Source organism: Triticum aestivum, chromosome 4B, assembly GCF_018294505.1.
Source record: "Triticum aestivum cultivar Chinese Spring chromosome 4B, IWGSC CS RefSeq v2.1, whole genome shotgun sequence".
Lineage (NCBI taxonomy): Eukaryota > Viridiplantae > Streptophyta > Magnoliopsida > Poales > Poaceae > Triticum > Triticum aestivum.
The window spans coordinates 266,547,596-266,554,158 of NC_057804.1; the positions used below are offsets into that span (position 1 = coordinate 266,547,596).

Consider the following 6,563-nt stretch of genomic DNA (forward strand, 5'->3'; position numbering starts at 1 on the left):
TATCCATTGGTACTGGTTTCATGCATGTTAGTGCACCTTGTAAATTCATAGTTTGAGTTTGAATTTGATCCTTTGGTTCAAATTGACAAAAACCTCTCTAGTTTTAGTTGCATTAGCCAAACACACTCATTTTGCCATGTCATGTGCATGCATCATATTTTTTGCATTGAATTGATTGTGTTCCTCGTCTGTTGCCGGTGTTTGTCCCCTCTTAATAGACGTTGTTTTGACGATGTGATTGATGACATTGATGAAGACACAATGCTATCTTTAGAAGTGCCAGGCAAGAAACCCTCTCTGAGCATTCCGATACAATCCCATTCTCTCACTCCTACTCTCTTTCGTTGCATTCGGACAACAACGTTTCAACTGTTACATGCTACGGTAGTTGAACCCCTTTCCTCTGCATTAGCTGTCTTCACCACAGAAAATGGTAGAAACCTAGTAGCATGAGTAGGAGTTGTTTGAGCCATGTTGTGCCTACTCATTCATGTTTTCCTGTTATGCCTACTATGCTTAGAGTTGAATCAGGTCTGATTCATCTTTGATGGATTGGAATGGAGGTGAACTTGTCCTAGTGTTGACAGCTAAGTGTGTGAACATGATTTGGTAAAGTGAGCGATGAGAGGCCATGTAGGAGTACATGGTGGGTTGTCTCATTGAAACCGTCCTCAGGAATGGAGTTCTATGTTTGTGACCCAAGACAATTACTACCAAACATTGGGATCCTTAATTGACTCTCTCGACTTATTAATCACCATGATTTCTGTCCAGGAGTTGCAATTAGTTTCTGGAGTTTGTAGTATGCTGGAGGCCGTGCGCAGCGCTGCCCCTAGGGGTGGGATATGATTCGGTAGGCAAGTGGCTTGGTGTACCGAGTCACCCATTTGCTGACTCGGGAACCCTGCACACATCATTTGGGGCCATAGTGGAAACCCTGGCCGGATATCCATACGGATGGAACCCGAATAGGCGATAAACATAGACTATAGACTTGTGTGGTTAGTCATGACATTGCCGACACCCTCGTTGGGCTTCTGCTTGAAGGTTGCTAAGTACATGTCGTGTAAATGGCGATAAGTGGTCGGAGTGTGTGTGAAGAAGCACACCCCTATAGGGTTATAAATGATCTATTCGAATAGTCGCGTCCGTGGATATGGACCACCTGAAACACTTACATTGTTCATAGACAAGTGAAAGTGGATACTCTAAAATGTGCAAGATAAACATGAGTGCTATGGATGGCCTTCTCGTAGGGAGACGGGAGCGAATCCATAGTGGTGTATTGATATGGTGAATACGTGGACTCCTGTGCGCCACCTCAAAAGAGATACCAGCAATCGCAGTACAGGATAGCCACTTAGTCAAAGCTGGCTTGCTGCAGTTAAACTCCACCACCCCTTGTTGATACTGATGCATATGTAGCTAGTTCTGATGTAAGTCTTGTTGGGAACATTTGTAGTCACGTTTGTTTAATTTATGTTTTGCAGAGAGACTTCAGTCTCACTAGTAGTTCTGTGTGGACTTCAACATTTAGCTTGTTACCTCAGCTACGATCTTCTACCCTTTGGAGAATCTTGTAACAAGTCATGCTTTATAGCCTTCTTCAATTTCTAGATGTCTGTAACCAAACATGTTTATGCTTCTGTTGCCTGTATGCTCTGTATGTTGGGTCATGAGACCCACTGCCTGTAATAATTGCTATGATGGCTCTTCTAGGGCTTTATTTACATGAGTTGTTGAGTTATGTTGTGATGCCATGTTGTACAACACATACCTGCATGTTATGCACACGTGTAACATGCATTGCTATGTGTGGGATTTGATAATCTAGTTGTTTATTCTTGGTTGCCTCTCGTATCGGGAAATGTCTCCTAGTGCTTCCACTGAGCCATGGTTGGTTGTTACTGCTCGAGAACACATGGGATGATTGTCATGTGTCCTTCTTTGCTCGTGTGTCTGTCCCTTCGGGTAAATGTCATGTGGTACTTACCGGAGTCCTGCTAGCTTGCCACAACCTGGTTTCACTCGCTTCTCGCCAACATGTGCATTGCTAGGTCATGTATGCATGTCCCTGCATGTTTGTGCCACCTTTGTTTTACGACTAGTCATGTCAGCCCGGGTTCTTTGTCAAATGGATGCTAGACACTATCATATACGTGAGCAAGAAGGCCCAAACAGTACTGGCCAGGTGAGGTGGCACCCATGGGGATACCGCGCATGAGGCTGCAAAGTGATATGATGTGCTACATGCTAGATCGTTGTGACTTAGGATCGGGGTCCTGACACTCACACAGACTTAAATTTTCCTACCAAGGGTTACAAGGAAAAGAGACATTTAAGCGATTGTTAGGATTAGTATTGAGCATATGTGTTAAGGTCAAAAGTATTCATGTCCCAAGCACATTACAAAGAATATCCTTGGCACTTAGGGGCTGTTGTATGATGATTTTTTAGTCTATACTATAGAAGATCCGACTCATCTTATAAAGATAAGTCAACCCTTGGGGGCTATAGGCGATTCTTCAAATTGGTCCTTTTAAAGACCCGACGCATGTTATATAGATAAACCGGCCCTTGGGGCCCACACTTTAGAAATCTTAATAAGTCACAAAATTACTCAATGATTTTCCTATGGTTAAGACTTGGGGGCTATGTGAGTATATATATACAAGACTGAGAGGGGTTAAGTTCATCCATACATCATACTTTTGCTTCATCATGCTTACTAAGCCGACCTCCATATGACGGATTGTACGAAGATGGCTTAAATAGCCAGCATGTAATTCAGCTGCACTAAACACTAGATAGTTTTGCAGATCAAGTTTTGTCTTGCCTTTTTCTAATAAAGGCATTTCTTCCTTAAAACTGTGCTTAGTTAGCATATTGGAGATTCCTGGCACATTATAACTCGCACTAGTAATAGTAATATCATCAGTATTCCTCTCAGAAGAAATTTCTTCAACTGGTTTGATAGGAGTTGAGGAAGGAATATGACTTGGCAGGTCACAATTCTCTGCTGGGTTAGCCTCAATATCCATGACCTCAGAGGCCATTGTGTGAGTCTGTGGAGGCGGATCATTTTGTTGGTTCAGAGGTTCTTCAGGATTTTTTGTGTGAACATCAGGGGTTTTCGATACATGTTTCTCCGGCTTAGAGACTTCAGGGTCCTCAAAAGAGCTGCCCACCTTTTGTTTCTTACTATGTTTTGCTTTGGCTGTGTAACCAGGATAAAATGTTTATGAGTATATGACAACAAGTTTTTAATTGTCAAAAAAGTGCAAATACTTACCCTGGGTTAACAACGAAGGCAGGAACCTGAGTTTGACATGAGTCGCCGGAAGACGAAGATGAATCCTGATAATTTGAGTCAGACAGATTAAGGTGTTGTCTGATAAGGCCTGCTTTTGGCAAAGACAGAATTGGGTTGTGTGGCACCTCAGTATGTCGCTAGCGGGAAGGGTTATGAGTTAACCCGACCAACAGTTCTTCAGTGCTGCTACTCTGCGTTTGGCGTATTGCATTGTATTGAGCCTTTGTTAAAACAAAGTTTGGGTCTAAGTAAGCATTTGGGTGAGAAATGGCACTTTCCGGACAACCTGCCTCATTCTCGCTGAAGGTGGGGAGTCTATGCTGGAAGAGATAGAAATTACCTCTGGATTGTCAACATGGCTTGATCCACCCTTATCCTGAGAGTAAGAAGTGTTAGCTAAATCACTAAAGAGGCAGCCAAAAGAGTCAAGTTCTACCTCAGATTGGTTGACAGCATCTGCTGACTCGCCCATAGCAGCCGACTTATCTACAACAGTTGTTTCGCTCTTCTTCGGTTTTGGCTGCAGCAGTCTTTATCTTTCTTTTCCAAAAGGCAGAGTCGGGCTATATAAGACAAAGGGTTGACAATTGGGATCCAAAATAAACTCAAGAATATTTAAGATGGACATAGAAAAGTACTTACAGCTGGGGCCAGGTTGAGCTTGAAGAATGGTGGCAGCCCTTTCTTGTTACAACTCTCTTGAGATTCTCCAAGTAAAGAGTTCACAGATTGAAAATTTTCCTTAGAGCTATACCATAATGGATCATCTGACTCATGTGAGTATGTATACATTAACCCGGCCCAGTGGCTTAGCGGAAGAGTCTTCCATGAAATCCAGCAACGAGCTAAGTCAACTGTGGTTAACCCATTGGCTAGCAAGGCTTTTATTTTGGGTTAATATGGGAATGCCTCGGTACGTTCTTCTAAAGTAAGCTGGTTTGACAGGTTGAAATTTATTGGGAGGTGATCAGACGCATAACCCGGCAATGGGTTCACATCAGCTGGGGCGGTGTTCTTGCCATAAAACAAAGTTTTTATCCACCCTTGTGGATGGCTTAGTAAGGTGGAAGCAGGGAAGCCGCCGTCCCTACGCCTCCGGATTGAAATTCCGCCAAATTCTTGAGTAGGACCATTAGCACACTTAGTTTGGCAATTTATATAAAAGAACTCTTTGAAAAGAGGAAACATGGGCTCTAATTCCAGATAAGCTTCACAGAAAATTTGGAACTGGCAAAGGTTTGACACGGAGTTTGGGCCTATGTCTTGAGGATGAAGGCTGAAATAGTGCAAGATATCTCGGAAGAACTTTGACCCGGGAGGTGTGAAGCCTTCTAGAATATGGTCAGTAAAAACTACCACATCTCCTTCACCAGGATTGGGAACATTTTCTCCCTGGCTGACTCGCTAGCCGATCTCTTCTTGAGTCGCCAAGAGACCTTGATCCAAATAATCTTTGAGAATTTGTTTAGTGACTAGAGAAGGGCCCCCATTGCAGAGGGTAGTTTTTGCCATACTAAGTCGTCTAAAGATAACGGAAACTTTAGAATTAGAGTACGGTGGGTTATTTATGAGAAGTAATGACTCGCTATCAATATTATGTCAAGTAAGGAAATATCAAGATTAGTCTCCTTAAACAGGGGTAGATTATATGCAGGATGCAGTCTTTAGAATGCTGGTAAATTAAGCATGTATTTGTAAGCCGCCCAAGATACAGTGGCAGGTTCTCTAAAGATCAGGATTTTTGGAATTTTTGCTAAGTATGGAGAAAACAAGTTTAGCAATCGACAACAATATTTATGGATCTATGGGCAGTTAAAAAAGAAAAAAGAATTACTAAACCTAATAAGTGGTGATGGAAGAACTAGCAAGCTGCCTACGAATTCCGGAGAGAATATAAGTTTTCTGAAGTACAAAATGATACCAGGTTTGCTACTGCTATACTTCTATGGCGTTTTTGGATCAACGAAACATGTTCTTCTCAAAATATACGATGAACTAAGAAAGGGATGAGCGTCGATGAACTCCACGAACTCAGATGACCTAATGTAGATCTCAGAAGAGGAAAAGTGGTACCTGATGGTGACGAAGGAAACCAGAGGCGTGCTGCTGGGTCCCGACGGCGGTGGGTTGGTATTGCAGCACCGACTAAAAAGGACTATCGTGGCTTGGTGGTTGGGGCGGAGCTCCGGTCACAAATGTGCTTGCGAGGAAGAAGAAGAAGCAAAAGAGGCGAGGTAAAAAGTGAAAAGAGGGGTCCTCGTGCTTATTTATAAGGAAAATGGGGATAGTGAATGACAGGTCAATAATCGAGGAGGCGGAAAAAAATTTCAACAAAGGATTTTCGGAATGATGGATTTATACAAAGATCCATTATGACGTCATGAAGGTTTTCCCGAAATCATGGAGATGACGTCATCTTTTTGTTATGGCAGTTTACGAAGGTTTTTCAAGATTGCGGCTAATATAAATGAAGGGAAGACTCGCCAAACATCAGGGTTAAGATTGACATGAACATGTTCAAATCAATCTAGGGACTAATGTTGGGTATGTAACCCCGCGATATAACCCGCCCTAATAGGGCATGGTCAGATCATTGGTGACATAAGGAGCTGGGACTCTAATGGGCCAAGAAGGACATGACGCTGTATCAAGAAGGGCAGCTCACAAGATGGGCCAGCTTAGAACCCAAGGTCAAGAAGGCATCCTAGGGATGTAACCCTCCATGTAATGTCTTACCTTGTAAAGCAAGGAGACTTAGAGTATGGATCAGTCACTTATCATAACCCGGCCGAGACTCTTATAAAGGCGAGTCCTCGACATAGAATAGACAGGTGACAATCAATAGATAGATGTGTCAAGAAAATATGTGCCCTTGTAATCGATATTCAAGCAATAGCAACAAGAGCAAGATTAGGCTTTTACCTCCACCGCGAGGGGCCAAACCTGGGTAAACCCATGTCTCTCGTCCCACTCAACCCCGATAAGATAATCACCATTGTGATGGATGCACGCTTCAGTCCATTCACTAGGACGTCTATCGTGGCGAAACCACGACACTAATGATCTATACAAATTCTCCCCCTTTGACAACAAGTACCAAAATGCTCAAATAGGTATAGAGCTATGCGTCTCTCTATGCACGATCCTCAGCAGATCCTGATGGAGATCTTTTTCTGGCAGCTCTAGTGTGCATAGATGGCGTTGAGAGAAGGGCATCTGCGAAAGCTTCAGCTCATGTCTATAGGGCTCG

The 6,563-nt window shown here is 43.0% G+C and overlaps 1 long non-coding RNA gene across 1 annotated transcript; it reads right to left on the bottom strand.

Moving 5' to 3' along the window:
• Positions 1 to 3,315: 3,315 nt before the first annotated feature.
• Positions 3,316 to 3,826, bottom strand: LOC123094757 (uncharacterized). The gene is made up of 4 exons (XR_006445952.1): positions 3,750 to 3,826; positions 3,654 to 3,689; positions 3,439 to 3,534; positions 3,316 to 3,357 (listed from the first exon to the last, which is right to left on the bottom strand). It is a non-coding gene; the product is annotated as an uncharacterized lncRNA (long non-coding RNA).
• Positions 3,827 to 6,563: the final 2,737 nt, after the last annotated feature.